The sequence below is a fragment of the Canis lupus genome, chromosome 13, assembly GCF_048164855.1.
Source record: "Canis lupus baileyi chromosome 13, mCanLup2.hap1, whole genome shotgun sequence".
NCBI classification, from domain to species: Eukaryota; Metazoa; Chordata; class Mammalia; order Carnivora; family Canidae; genus Canis; species Canis lupus.
This window is the reverse complement of record NC_132850.1, coordinates 29,928,013-29,942,938: the sequence shown is the minus strand read 5'-3', so window position 1 is coordinate 29,942,938 and position 14,926 is coordinate 29,928,013. Positions and strand designations below refer to the sequence as shown.

General features: G+C 36.3%; 1 long non-coding RNA gene across 1 annotated transcript in view; it reads left to right on the top strand.

Annotated features, from left to right (window-relative positions):
- Window positions 1-14,926, top strand: part of LOC140602186 (uncharacterized) — a 422,601-nt gene that overhangs the window by 221,931 nt on the left and 185,744 nt on the right. Inside the window, exon 4 of the long non-coding RNA XR_012005155.1 lies at window positions 11,527-11,594. This is a non-coding gene — a long non-coding RNA (uncharacterized lncRNA). The remainder of the gene's footprint in view (window positions 1-11,526; window positions 11,595-14,926) is intronic.

The following is a 14,926-nucleotide window of genomic DNA, read 5'->3' as shown; positions in this document are numbered from 1 at the left end:
TATCTCTTCTCTTCCCTAAAATCTCTCCCCAACACCTGACACATTTTCAGGGATTCACATTTTCTGGTATCACTCCGGAGCTAGTGGTAATTATACTGATAAGGTTTTTGTTTTTTATCTCTTTCCCTGTAGAAAGGATAAGAAAATTTCATGTTCTTGCTTATCCTAGCTGGTGATCAGTTTCCAGATTTGCTGAAAACTCACTCCTGCAGACCTTCTCTGAGAATGACTATCCATCAGATCTCTTCTCTTATAGCAACTTCCAATTTTCCCCCCTAATCACCATCCTCTGCATTTCACAGCAAGACAGGTCACCAAATAGATGGAGTTGTGGAGGGCAACTATTCCTTCCATTTCTCCTGTTTTCCATGAGCAAATTTCCTGAGACAGCACCAAGACCTTTGAATCACTGATTTCTTTATATTGTCTATCCTGATTTCTCAGCCTATAAAAGCTCTTGATATTTTGTCGTATCAAATATCTTCCCTAAGCTTACTGATGCTTTTAGGGCATGGAGGTAAGGTAAGCTATGAAGACTAGACAAATGAAGATAAGGTTGTTCTAATTTACCTTAATTAATAAAATGTGATGCCATTGATTGATAGAAGGAATAGGAGCACGCTTGGAGATAAATTAGTTGGCTTATGTTACAAATATCTGAACAGAGAGGAATCTTTCCCAGAGTTTTCACATCCTAATCACTATTGCCCATCACCTCGCCCACACTGTCACCAAAATGAAGCTCTAATCTTAGTAATAAAAGGAAGCATCTCATTACACAGCCTCTATTGCTTAGCTCTTCTTGTCTCTATGCTCTAGAAGAGGGGTCAGTGTTTTATGATTTGTGGGCCAAATCGAGCCCACTCTTTGTTTTTGCAAATAGAACCTTATTGAAATGCAGCCACACCCATGTATTTAGGTATTGTCTATGGCTGCTTTTGCTCTACAGTGGCAGAGTTGAGTCTATACAATACAGGCCATTTGACTCGCAGAGCTTAAAATACTTTCTGGTCCTTTACTGAAAACAGTTTGCTGAGCTCTGCTCTATAGGAGTGTCCTGATTGGATGGAGAGGCCGGCAGCACAGGCAGTTAAAGAAAGTTAAAGAATTCATAGGAGGCAGAACAAAAGAGATAAAGGTTTATTGAATACATTGCCAGGGAGCAAGGGGCAGCACAGCAAAGGAGAGACTGTCTGCCATGAGGCAGTGGTGAGAGACCACAGTTATAGAGCAGAGTGAGGAGGAATGAGGATGTAGGGGATTTTCCCTTTTTAGTTAATTTTAGGAACTCTGCTTGGTTGTCATTGGTCAGTTAGGACTTATGGCTATTTCAGGGTAGCTCACTTAATGAGTTTGTTTGCATTCAGCTCAGTGGATGCTGTGACCCTTTTGCCTTGCTCAGGTTTCTATGGCTCAAGCCTTGCCTAAATGCTCTAGACAAAATAGAGCCAGATTATATATGTTTACTTCCTTTTTTATTCACACTAAACTTTACTTAGAATCTTCCCCTGCTCTGTCTTAACCCAACCATCTATGTTTAGCTAGCAAAATTATACCTCTCTTTTAAGATTTGGGGAAGGGAAATATGGACAGTTTCAATTTTTTATGTTGGAAATTCTTTTCATTTTCTTATGAAACTTATATGCAAACTTAGATAATTATCTGGGTATTTTTAGTCAGCAGTGCAGGTTAAATAGTATGAACGTAAAGAGTTTATTGAAAGGGCTAAAGGGGTAAACAAAGAAAGTGGTTCTGTGTTTCTCCCATTAATGCTTTCTACCATGTTCATCTGGTTTCACTCCCATCCTTTTGGTCAAACTCCCTCCACTGCTGGTATGATCCTGTAGCTTTGTGCTAATTTTTAAGCATAAGATGAGTTTCAAAAAAAAAAAAAAAAGTCCAATGTCATAGATATTAAGCCCTTACTCTGTGTAAATCAAAAGGCCAGTGTGGGGGGAAAAGGGTAGAATGGAAGGACTAAATATTGTTATATTGTTAATGCTATTTTTAACTCTCTCCTGACTGACTCTTATTGATGCTCTCTATCATGGCAGGCATCCAAGCTATTCCACAGAGATACATTTGTGAGTTTTGCAGAGACACCTTTCCATGCTTACACTCTTTAAGAGACCATTACTCTAACTATCTTTATGATTGTACCCCATCTCTCAGGTCCTACCGTCAAAGGACCCTACTATGTCACTTTTTCAGGGAAACAGCTCTCTCAAATGTAAGCTGCTCACATCAGCCAAACTATAAACACCTGTTTTCTTCCCCCTAAGGGGCTCACACATGATGTGACATGTAGAACTCACACAATGTAAAATGGTGAGTGTGTAGTTTGATCAGCTGTTCCCATCTTCACTCCTCACTGACAGCTCCAGGCAACTTCCTGCATGCAGTTTTTTTGTTTCTTTGTTTTTTTGTTTTTTTTGTTTGTTTGTTTGTTTTTTTTCCCAGAAGAGAAGAATAAAATAGGTAATTCATATATGTTCCCAAACTCTATGGAGCATATTTCAAGTTCTCCTCAAAATTATCTTTCACTCTCTTGAGATGTCCTCAACTTCTAATTTACAGAGAAAGAAGAAATCAAAGAGGAAAAGGCACCAGTCCTATGTAGTTGTTTTACCTCTACCTGACCTGTCTTTTCCTTTTTCTCCTTGTCTTTTCCTTTCTAAAGCTTATCTCTCTACCAGGACTCTTCTACATTTGTAAGGATTGTGGACTATCTATTATCTTCTCTCTGTTTATCATCAATCTCTCTTTGCATCTTTTCAAAATCCTTTAACATTGAATTACATTTTAACCATAAAACCAAATACAACAGTCTTACTTCTATAACTTCACTACCCCTCTAGACTGTCCTATTCATCCCCATCAAGAAACAGAACTCTTAACAAAGTATGTTACTCTTACTTTCTTCATTTTTCACCTCACACTCACTGCAATCTGTCACTTAACTGAAAGTGCTAAAATCACTCCATGTAACTGTAACTGGATGTTAAATTTGCAATATCTTGAAATACCAAGATATAGTGCATATGATTATCTGAATGAGGTACTAATCTAGTTAACCCAACATTTTAGTTGGCATTGATACGTTTGATGATTGTTAGGGAAGGGCTTAGGACACTCTCAAAAGTCTTCAAACCTACAGACATTATGAAAGGATCTGGGGAAGAAGATTGGAGAGAATTTGAAAAGGAAGCTTTTTTTTTTTTTTTTTTTTTTTGATTTATGTATTTATTTGGATGAGGAGGGGGCAGAGGAAATCTTTCAAGCAGACTCATTGAGAACAGAACCCTGCATGGGGCTCCTTCCAAAGACCCATGATCTTTCATGACCTGTGGTGAAACCAAGAATCAGACACTTAACTGACTGAGCCACTAGGCATGCTGAGGACAATTTATTTAAAGAGAATTGGTATAATGATGTGATTACCCCTCCCTGCCCTCATCCAAAAGAGAGGTAAATCCCCTACTTCCTTATACCAGGACAAGAGATAAGAACTTCAGAGAGCCTATGAGAGAGTTTAATATCTGTCCACCATGGTTGGAGGCAGATTTAACTTCCACTTAGTAAATCTAAGGGGGCAGAGAACGGCTTCTAGCTGATAGATCAGCCAAATGATTTCTGAACCTTTTGAGATTATTAAGGAAGAGGGCACATGTTTTTCCTGAATCAGTGATGGAATACATATGAGAAAGAAGAGAACATACAGAATTGAGAGAGAGAGAGAGAGAGAGAGAGACTTGGACTCAATCCAAAATGACAACCAGAGGAGGACACAGGTATCAGTAAGGAGAAGCTAACAATATTCAAGACATCACCAGTTTATGTAGACTCGATGAGCAAGAATTAATTGAGAGGCACTTATCTGAGACATGGGTTTTAACCTCCTGTCAAGTAGCCCACATGATAGAGAAAATTTATGGCTAGAGTGGATCATAGGAGAATAGAGAAAGAAGAGGCTAACACTGAGCAATGCCACATGGTAGAGGAAAGGATAAAAACAGTTTAAGAATATGGACAAGTTGAAATAGTTATAGTACCTGAGCTGCCTCCTCCCTCTGGCTATCTCTGCCTCCCTCTGTGTGTCTCTCATGAATAAATAAATAAAATAAAATTAAGAAAAGATAAAAAGAAAAAGAACTTGTCTCGTTGGGACACCTGGGTGGCTCAATGGTAAAGCATCTGCCTTTGGATCAGGGCGTGATCCGGAGATCCATGATCGAATTCCACATCGGGCTCCCTACATGGAGCCTGTTTCTCCCTCTGCCTGTGTCTCTGCCTCTCTCTCTCTGTGTCTCTCAGGAAAGAATACAATCTTTAAAAAAATAAATAAATAACTTGTCTTATTAAATGACGCAATGAGGATTGAGGACGCCCAAAACAACAGATGTCAAGTGGTGGTGGTGATGCTTAACCACCAGAAGGCACGGATCTACAGTTTTTACAGTGATTTGCATAAACAATGGATAGCCAAGAGATCTTGTGCAAGTCATTGTGGAGATCGATATAACATGGGATCCCTACAGACAAATACAAGGGCAGTCACTTAGGGTTCTATTTAGCATCTACTGATCAGAAAAAGTCAAGGAGGTAGGAGCAATAAGGACAGTTGCCTCAATATAAAGTCACAATCCCAATTTTAAGGTCTGCATAACACTGACAAAAAAGATGTGTAGGTTTACAAGAATAACTGTAGCACCACAGTAAGGACATATTATAAAGATTCTCTCAATATTGGTACCCATGGCAATTTACTGGTTGATTGAATCCTGGAGAAAGTGGAATATCCCAACATTTAAGAAACAATTAGACTCAGGAACTTAGTTGGCATGGATACTTGAAGATACAAAGCATCATTGTAGCTTCCTGCTAGACTGAGGACATGCGATGGTCAGGTAACAAATGAATTTCTAGCTAAAATCAGCTTACTCTGGATCCACAGTGTCAATAGATCCACCATTTGGTCATTTTGCCAGTACCTACGTGTATGATTGGAATCACATACTGGTCATTGGATAATCCACATATTGGAAGTTTGGCTCGTGTAATAAGAATCATTAAATTCTGGAAGACCAAGTTCACACCTCTGAAACTGCACTCAGATCTTTTTTTCAGGAGAGAACCTACTGTGAGGAGTGGCATTAGCTGACAGCATTCACCTATAAGATCTGTCTCAAGGTTCTCGCCAAGGTGACTCTGTCCCCACGATGCTGATGGCTAGTGACTGAACATAGTGAGGATGTTAGAACTGGACCATTCTTATTCCTCTAAAGGGCAATCCATGCTCTGGGGCTCCTACAGCCTACATCAACTCTACTGAAGCTGCACTGCAATCTTTATTCCTGTACAATCAATCCTCCTTTTCTCCAAATGTTAGTTCTGTGTAGTGGTCTGAAGGCTTTTCCTGAATACTGTAAATTTTTACAGGCATTTTTTCCCACTAAGTCTCTTGCACTTCTAGTTCTGTCTTGGCATCTGCTTTCTAGAAGACTTGAACTAAAACAAAATTTGTAAGTTGACCTAAAAGGCTCTTAAGGATTTGGTTTTCTGTGGTACTGGCCTTGCCAAGTACAATTTTCCCTTTTGATCTTTAGGAATACAGAGTTATTTTTATTTTCATGAACCCATATAACACTTTATGACCTTTACATATATGGAATTCCTTTTCTTCTTTTCTTTTCTTTTCTTTTCTTTTCTTTTCTTTTCTTTTCTTTTCTTTCTTTTCTTTTCTTTTCTTTTCTTTTCTTTTCTTTCTTTTCTTTTCTTTTTTTCTTTTCTTTTTTTTCTTTTTTCTTTCTTTTCCTTTCCTTTCTTTCTTCTTCTTTCTTTTTTTTTCCTGGAATTTCTTTCTTCTTTACCTCCTCAGTTTTAATTTAGTTACTATGACTCTCAGGATGGACTACCTAATTTTCAAGGTTCAGCACAAAACAAAAATACAAAAATATCGGACTTCTTGTGTAGAAAGTATTAAGAATTTTAAGAGAATGACAGCAGAACTTAAGCCAGGTGTGAGCCACGCTAAATTCAGGGTACTGAGCAACTGCGCAGGTCATATAATCACACAGCTGGTCCTGCCTACTCATCTTTTGTGGCTGAACAGTGATGTTTCATCAGGATCCTCTTGGAAAATCCTTTGTGTAAAAGAGTCTGCAGGCTTGAGCTGATGACCTTTTCTTGTTGACTGATAACCTAAATTCATACTTTAAATGTCTTGATGAACTCTTAAATATAGCAAAGTAATCAGATCAAAGAACAACTCATATTGTTTTGTAATGAACTTGTTCTTTATGTTGCAACAATTACATTTTTTAAATTCATGAAAAATCTAATTTTTGTAAATAGGCTTACTACTTCTACTCAGTTGTTCATCATCAAGTATTGGCTACAAGCTGATTGCCCTTTTACCATTCATCCCTTTCTTCTGTATTCTCTCTGTCTTGCATTGAGAACACATACAAATTGAGTGTGGCCCTTGTATTCTCAATGTGTCCTTTCATTCCAAGGAGATGAACTGTACTGATTTAAACAGTAATTTTAATTGATTTGCAATGTAATCTTGATAAATGTTTACCAAGACTGATTGTGCCCTTCACCTTTGCTTTGTCATTCTATCAATCTCAAAAGTTCTTACTTATTGTTAATAAAATGAAAGTAATTAGTGAAATTGTTTGGATGGTGCTACTTTCTTTATGTCTCCTATCAAAGCAGAAAATAAAATCACCCTTGGATTTTTATATGTGTTCACATTTATTGTAAGATTACAGAATCACCAACTTTAGTCTCTAAAATGCTAATGATAATTTAGTACATTGTTGTTTGTTTGGAGTATATGTCTATATTTAGACATATTTGAAAAACATTTTAATTATAAAATGAGATAGTTTTACTGTAATAAGTATGGAATATACAGAGAAGTACCAATAAGACAATACAAATCGATCATAATCACTTCCATAGATCTAATTATGGCCAATTGTGATATTTTTTCCTATGTCTATATGCATCTAATCTAGTGCAAACATGAATTCCCCTGACTTTAAGATACGGAAAAGATGCGATAAGATTGGTTCGAGTCACCCCTGTCTTTATCCTCTGAAAATCCAAATTCCTCTCCATGATTTCTGGATATTCCATCACCTCTGGTTCTATACTTATCTTTCCACAGAATTGGTTCTGCTTAATCATGTGCTAGATAATTTAGCTCTATTGTTTTGCACAGTAATATAAGATTAATAATGGCTATAAATGAAAAAAAAAAAAAAAAAAGGGATCCCTGGGTGGCGCAGCGGTTTGGCGCCTGCCTTTGGCCCAGGGCGTGATCCTGGAGACCCGGGATCGAATCCCACATCGGGCTCCCGGTGCATGGAGCCTGCTTCTCCCTCTGCCTGTGTCTCTGCGCCTCTCTCTCTCTCTGTGACTATCATAAATAAATAAAAAAAATTAAAAAAAAAATAATGGCTATAAATGATGTTAAGTATCTTTCCATATGCTTACTTGCCATCCAAATATTTTATTTGATAAGGTATCAAATATTTTGTCTACATTAGTTTAGTTTGTCTTTTTTCAAAAGTTATTTATGTGTAAGTGCCTTTTCAGACATATTTTACATATGTTTTTACTCAGTCTGTAGCTAGTCTCTATTAACAGCATCTTTTGAAAAGCAAATATTTTAATTTCGTTGAAGTACAATATATCATTTTCTCCTTTTGTACTATTATCTAAGAAATCTTTGCCAAACCTAAGGTTACCCAGTTTTTCTCATTTTTTTTTCTAGTAGTTTTATGGTTTTAGTGTTCATTTTTAGGTGTATGTTCTATTTTATGTTAGCCTTTTTTAAATGAGCATTTAAGGGGATCCCTGGGTGGCTCAGCAGTTTAGTGCCTGCCTTTGGCCTAAGGCCTGATCCTGGAGTCCAGGGATCAAGTCCCACATCAGGCTCCCTGCATGGAGCCTGTTTCTCCCTTTGCCTGTGTCCCTGTCTCTCTGTCTCTCTGTCTCTCTGTGCCTCTCATGAATAAATAAATAAAATCTTTCAAAAAAAAAAAAAAGAAAAGAAAAGAAAAGAAAATTCTCTTCTATTATTAATTAGTTTTTTCTTTCCAGAATGGATGTTGGATTTTGCCAACTGATTTTTCTGAATTTAATGGGATGATAATGTAGTTTCCTCTTTTGAGATTACTAATATGGTGAATAATATTAATTTTATATTTGGAGATGCCTGGCTGGCTCAGTGGTTGAGCTCCTGCCTTTGGCTCAGGGTGTGATCCCGGGGTGCTGGGATTGAGTCCCACATCAGGCTCCCTGCATGGAGTCTGCTCCTCCCTCTGCCTCTCTCTGTGTCTCTCATGAATAGGTAAATAAAAATCTTTAAAAAAAAATAAATTTGAAAACAGTCTTGCATTCATGGGATAAGCCCTATTTAGTCCTGATGTTTTATCATTTTTATATACTACTGAATACTATTTGCTAAAATCTAGTTTAGAATTTTTGCATTTATCTTCATAAGGGACAGAGTTCTGTAGTAGAATTTTTTTTTCTCTCTTCTACACTATGGATGTTCTTCTGGCCACAACCATAAAATCATTCTTAAAGCATCTTTTGCCACTGTTTTGAAATTCTACTGATCCCTATCAGTAAAAGTGGCAAATTAGTTGTTCCTTTTCTACACAGCACCTTCACTTTGCCTATAATCTTTTTTTTTTTTTTTTTCATCTAAAATTCTGAGAATTAATGGGCTATACTACCACAGGTGCTATACTTTCTAGCCAGGTTGCATGTTTACAAATTACCCTGCAGGATCTTCTCATCTTGAGTATTCTGAGCAGACATTTCTCAACAGTTCTGTCTCTGGGATTATGGTCTTTTGCATAAGAGATTTCACTGATACCTGGAATAGAATGGAGAGAAAGTCAATGCCATTTTGTACCCAAATATTTGTATGGTTTTTCACAATAATATTTGTATACTTTATCAAAAAATAATTAACATATGTTTTCTAATTCAATCCTCATAATGCCTCTGTGAAAAACCTGGAAGATATCTGTAAATCACATTTTACATATAAAAATACTTGGAGGCAGAGAAGTTAATAAGTGATCCAAGATGTATAATACATAAGCAAGAAAGCTAGACCTGAAAGTAAGGTCCACTCTACACATTTCCATCTCCTATGGAAAATGGTTGAAGTTTAACTACTTTTAGAAATCAAATTATTTTCCTATATTTAGAGTATCTTCAGAACCACAAATGGTTAAAATCTGTAAAACATTTAGAAAAGTAAAATTATTTTTGGTTTGATAAAATTAAAGAACATCAGCTATATATTACCCCATTCAATTAGAAAAAGGTGTTGTTAGTTACTAAGCTATTATCTCTGAGATCCAGGCTCTCCCTTTATGGCTTTATGATATTAGAGCTGTGTTTCTGCAAACTACATTTTTCATTTCCCAGTGGGTTCCCTATTTTCTACCAGTAAGGGTTCTAGTTAGAGGGAAACTAGAAAGCCAAGAGTGACCTTTCACCTTGGCAGCAGCAGTTGGCTTACTTCTTGTTTTATTTATTTTTAATTATTATCATTTTCCCCCTTTGATACTCCCAGAACTAGCCTCATTGTGTTCTTTCAGAGGTAGCAGCACCAGCCAGGCAATTCCCTTAATGTCCTGTGTCCCAGCTCTGCGGATCTTCTCTTCCAGGATCCTAGGTTCTAATAACACTAATTTCTTCCTTTTTTCACCATCCCTGTGGGTGGTAGCTATTTCCTGCAGTTACTATATATTTGTCAGGGCAGTGTTCCCTTTCTGTTTTAAAGTTCTTTGAAACTTGTTTAACGGATTTCTTGCATTAAGTGACTGTGAGTAGAATAACTGGAGTAGTTTTTATTTGCTTGGCCAGTTTTTAACTTCTTGTTTGGGTAGAGGAAAACATGTGGTTGGAAAAGAGGGAAAAGGTATTATAATCTATTAATTAACAATTCATAAAATTATGGAATTTTCAGAATAAATCTCTTATGTGTTCAGGAATATATAAACATACCTATAATTCTCCCATATTTATTTGTTTTCAAGTCATAATATGTTGATTTTAGAGATTGAAAGAAAAATTTAAAAGTCTGTCTCCTTTGGAAAAGGTAAACTTTTTTTTTTTTTAAACTTCTGTTTACTCCTGAATTCTATGAATTGATAGGATGGAAAGATTAGAATTATCAGAATAAGGTCTTATGATATATATTTTCTTGACCAAATGAAATAGAGGCGTTTCAGGGGCACCCAAGTGTCTCAGTTGGGTAAGTGTCTGACTCTTGTCTTTGGCTCAGGCCATGATCTCAGGGTCCTAAGCTCTAGCCCTGCTTTGGGCTCTGTGTTGGATGCAGAGCCTGCTTGAGATTCTCTCCCTACCTCTCCTTCTGCACCCCCTGCACCACCCCCCTCATGCCCTTGCACTCTCAAAAGAAAAAAAGAAAGAAAGAAAGAAAGAAAGAAAGAAAGAAAGAAAGAAGAAAGAAAGAAAGAAAAGAAAGAAAGAAAGAAAGAAAGAAAGAAAGAAAGAAAAGAAAGAAAGAAAGAAAGAAGGAAGAAAGTTTCAGTGTAAACAAAGTGAAATGGGATTCTACAAAGGGAATCTACTTTCCTAGGCTCTTTGTATCTAGTGTGCATCATTGCGACTAGGGCTTTAGTAACCTGATGTATCTGCCAGCACAGTTTAGACATAAACTAGTGATGCAGACAAATAGGGACTTGAATTACCAGATCCCTTAAATTAAGAGCAGAAACAGTGGTCAATCTGTGTCAGTTTCCAAAGGGGGAAGACTTGGCAACTGAATGGGTAATATAGTTTCTAGGGCTGGTGGTGTAATCAGCACTATAGTTGTTCAGTAGCTACAATATTTGTGTCTTTTGGCCACTGTGGCATAATTTAGGGCATTTTTCCTTCTTGATATTCTGTGAACTATCTGGGATCTCTTGTAATGCATTGCCTTTTGGGGGGGGGGCTTATTAATTAAATTAGTTCCTGTTGTTGCAATTAAGAAATATGGTAGAAGGGGAGGAGGGCGGGGGGTGGGAGTGAATGGGTGACAGGCACTGGGGATTATTCTGTATGTTGGTAAATTGAACACCAATAAAAAATAAATTAAAAAAAAAAGAAATATGACTGATATATTCATCTGGAGCTGTCACCAAGATGACAAATGAAAAAAAATAAAATTTTAATTTAATTATCAATTTCAATTGATTTTCGTAATTGAAATAAATGCATATACATACATATTAATAATAGTATTTAAATAGTAATATATAGTATATATAATATGTACAATATCAACATACAAACATGAATTTATATTTCCAATGATTTATGAATTATGAATTACACATAATTTATGAATTAACTAGCATTGAGTACAAACATGTAATAGTTATTAGTTTTTAAAGAGAGCCCATTTGCTTTTACTTTTTTAAAGAAAAAGTATTTCATTCCGATACTCAATTTTCCTCTTTTCCCATTTTTTTTTCCAAGTTTCCTTTAGACTCAGAGCAATATGGAGACTAAGGAATATCAGCTAACTCAAATCTGTGATTTACAATGTAAGTGAAATGTGCTTTTCATATGTTTATAACCAAGATAAGATTTTTCTTTTTTAAATAAGACGACTCCTTTCTATTTTCCCTGACATAGCAAGGGCATCATGTGTCAGAACTCGGAGACTCCCAGTTGGAAATAGACTTTGCTAGAATAAGAGCAGATGTGGGAATTAGGAACTCTGCCAAAGAGAAATACCAGTAAGAATACAAAATATTTTTCTATGAGTTTGACAGTGCCTATAGAATTTTGAGCTGTCATCAGCACTTTAGATCCCAGGAAGCAGCTTGATAAGGAGAGTCTGCACAATGCTAAGTAGGCTTAGAGTAATTTTCAGGTACCTTTCAGTCTTAGGTATACCGTAGTAGTTTGCCATAAAACCAGTACTTCTCAAATCAAGTAGATATGAAGAGAAGTCCCATCATCTGCAGGGGTCAAGCTTAAGAAGCTGTGACAAGGACCCACTCAAATGATTACCCTTATCTCCCACTCTAATCACTTTATCTTATTCCAGAATGCTGATTAAATTTTAGGCTGAAAAAAAAAATTGCTGTCATATCATATCATTTTTCAGGTTTTGTTCAATCAACTTGATTAAACTTTGACTCTTTTGATGTCTTTCATTCTTCCCATCCATCACCTCCCTCTTGTACTTAAGTCCTTTACCACATAGCTTAGGTCCCAGTGTTTATTACTTCAGTTACACTTTCAATGATATCTTACATTTTCTTGCCTTCCTGTCTTTGCCTTTATTTTCTACTTGTGGTGAAAATGCTTAACTACGACAAATAACTCTTTTCTCTGCTCCTACATCTAAGTGTTGTGTTCAAGGCATTCACATGTTCCCCCGGATTGGTGTTATTATCTGTCTCTACCCTTAATTGTTTTTCAAGTTTCTGCTGTGAAATTGTTCTGATTTCTTTAGTGAGGTTTGTTCTTTCTCTCTCTCTCTCTCTCTCTCTTTTTCTTTTCTTTCTTTCTTTCTTCTTTCTTTCTTTCTTTCTTTCTTTCTTTCTTTCTTCTTTCTTTTCTTTTTCTTTCTTTCTTCTTCTTCTTTCTTTCTTTCTTTCTTTTCTTTCTTTCTTTCTTTCTTTCTTTCTTTCTTTCTTTCTTTCTTTCTTTTTTTCTTTCTTTCTCCTTCCTTCCTTCCTTCCTTCCTTCCTTCCTTCCTTCCTTCCTTCCTTCCTTCCTTCTTCTTTTTTTTTTTTATCAGCTACTGTTTTAAACTTTTTCCATCCAATCTGCAAATGACTTACCTTTCCTCTCATACTCAACATATTTCACCTATTTGTTGGAATAAATGCCCTCAGTAAACATTTCCTCAAATTTTAGCTCATTTTTTCTTTCTCCCTAACATCTTGTCACAATGAATAGATTTCTTTCCTCAAGTGAAGGCCAACAACTCCACCTGTACCCTGGTTGTTATCCCTTGTTCCAGTGTCTATTAAATATATCCTTACCTTCATGTATTAGCTACAATTTTGGTGTATTATTTTGTTGTCTTTGTCTTAACAGTCATGAGTATCTTCCATCACAAAATAACCCCCTTTCAATTGACATCACTTTTTATCTAGGACCTGATCTCTCCTTTCCACTTTATGATTAAGTTACTTAAATATGTGGTTTTTACCTTTTTACCTCATGTTGCTATACTTCCTAAAATCTGTGTTCTACTCCTATTCACTCATCTCAGTAACCTCTTTGCTGCTAAAAGAATGAAAACATTTGTCTATATTTTCCTTTAATTTTGAGACTGGTGACTTCATTTTTTGAGGCTGCTATTTCTTCTTTCTTGAATTTCTCTCTAATTTGATTTCCAGTCTTCTTTTTTCTCAGTCTCTTTTGTGGGCTTCTTGTTCTTTTCCAGTCTCTTATATTCTTGTGTTCTCATCAGCATTACCTTCTGAGCTCTCCTCCTTACCCCTGTTCTTTGAGATGGAATACCAATACCATTGACTTCAATTAGCAGCTCTATATTAATGACAGTCAAATAGATATTTTTTCTCTGATTTTCTCTCCCAAACTCCACTCTTATTTACTCAATTGCTTATTTTTATTCTCTACAACACTTAAAATGCAGTGTGACTCAAAAGCACATTCTCTCTCTAATCAACTAATTCTTGCTCTTTTCTGAGTCTAATAAATGTCTCCACCAATAGTACAACCACCTAAGCTGAATCCTGTTTAAACTGATGACTTCTTTCCTCTGGTTCAATATCTATCCCACTTCCGACTAGTCAATCACTGTCATATTTAAAATGTCTCCACAAATTGACCACTTCTTTCCATTCCTGTCACTACTTTCTATGTAGGCACCTTCTCTTTTGCCTACATTATTATATATGCCTTTTTATTTAGTTACCTTGACCCAATTTTAACCTTTAATTTACTTCCTACCCTATAACTATGGTCATCTTTTAGGAACTAAAATCTGGTCAGATTTCACCCCTGCATTGGGTGCTCAACATAAAAGGCAAACTTCTTTTTTTTTTTTTTTTTTTTTTTAATTTTTTTATTTATTTTACTTATGATAGTCACAGAGAGAGAGAGAGGCACAGAGACACAGGCAGAGGGAGAAGCAGGCTCCATGCATCGGGAACCTGATATGGGATTCGATCCCGGGTCTCCAGGATCGCGCCCTGGGCCAAAGGCAGGCGCCAAACCGCTGCGCCACCCAGGGATCCCAAAAGGCAAACTTCTTGACCCAAAATACAAAATCACTTAATATACATAACTCTTGCTAATGTCTTTCCTAATTTGTTCATTTCTCCCATAAATTAGTTCATTACTTAGTTACTTTAATAAATGTCTACTATTGTAGCTGTTCATTCAATGATAGATGAATGATTATGTGTTCATGCATTCAGATAGATGGGTTTGGCATCTATTTTGTTTCAGGCATTGTTGTATATACTGAAGATATTACACTGAAAGAAAAAAGATAAATGTTCTACTCTTTTAATGTTCATATTGAGGATGGAACACAGAAGCAAGGAAGGTGATAAAATGGTCTTTATGGGGATCAAGGGGATACTTTACATAGGCTGATCTGTTTAGCCCTCACTGGGGAGTTAACATAGACAGAAAATGGAGTGAAATAGTAGCCTGTGGAAATTTTCAGGGAAGAGGCAGGCTTCCAGGCAAAGAAAATAACCAGTGCAAATCTCTGTTGTAAAGTACGTTTGAGATATGACCTGTGTTTTAAAAGTATTGCTATAGTTGCTGAGTGGAAGACAGATACTTGTGGGGCAAGAGTAGATATAGAGAGCTTAGTTAAGATGTAGCAGCAAAGGAAATTTGATGCCTTTTTAAATGCCTACTTTTTACGAGAAATTAT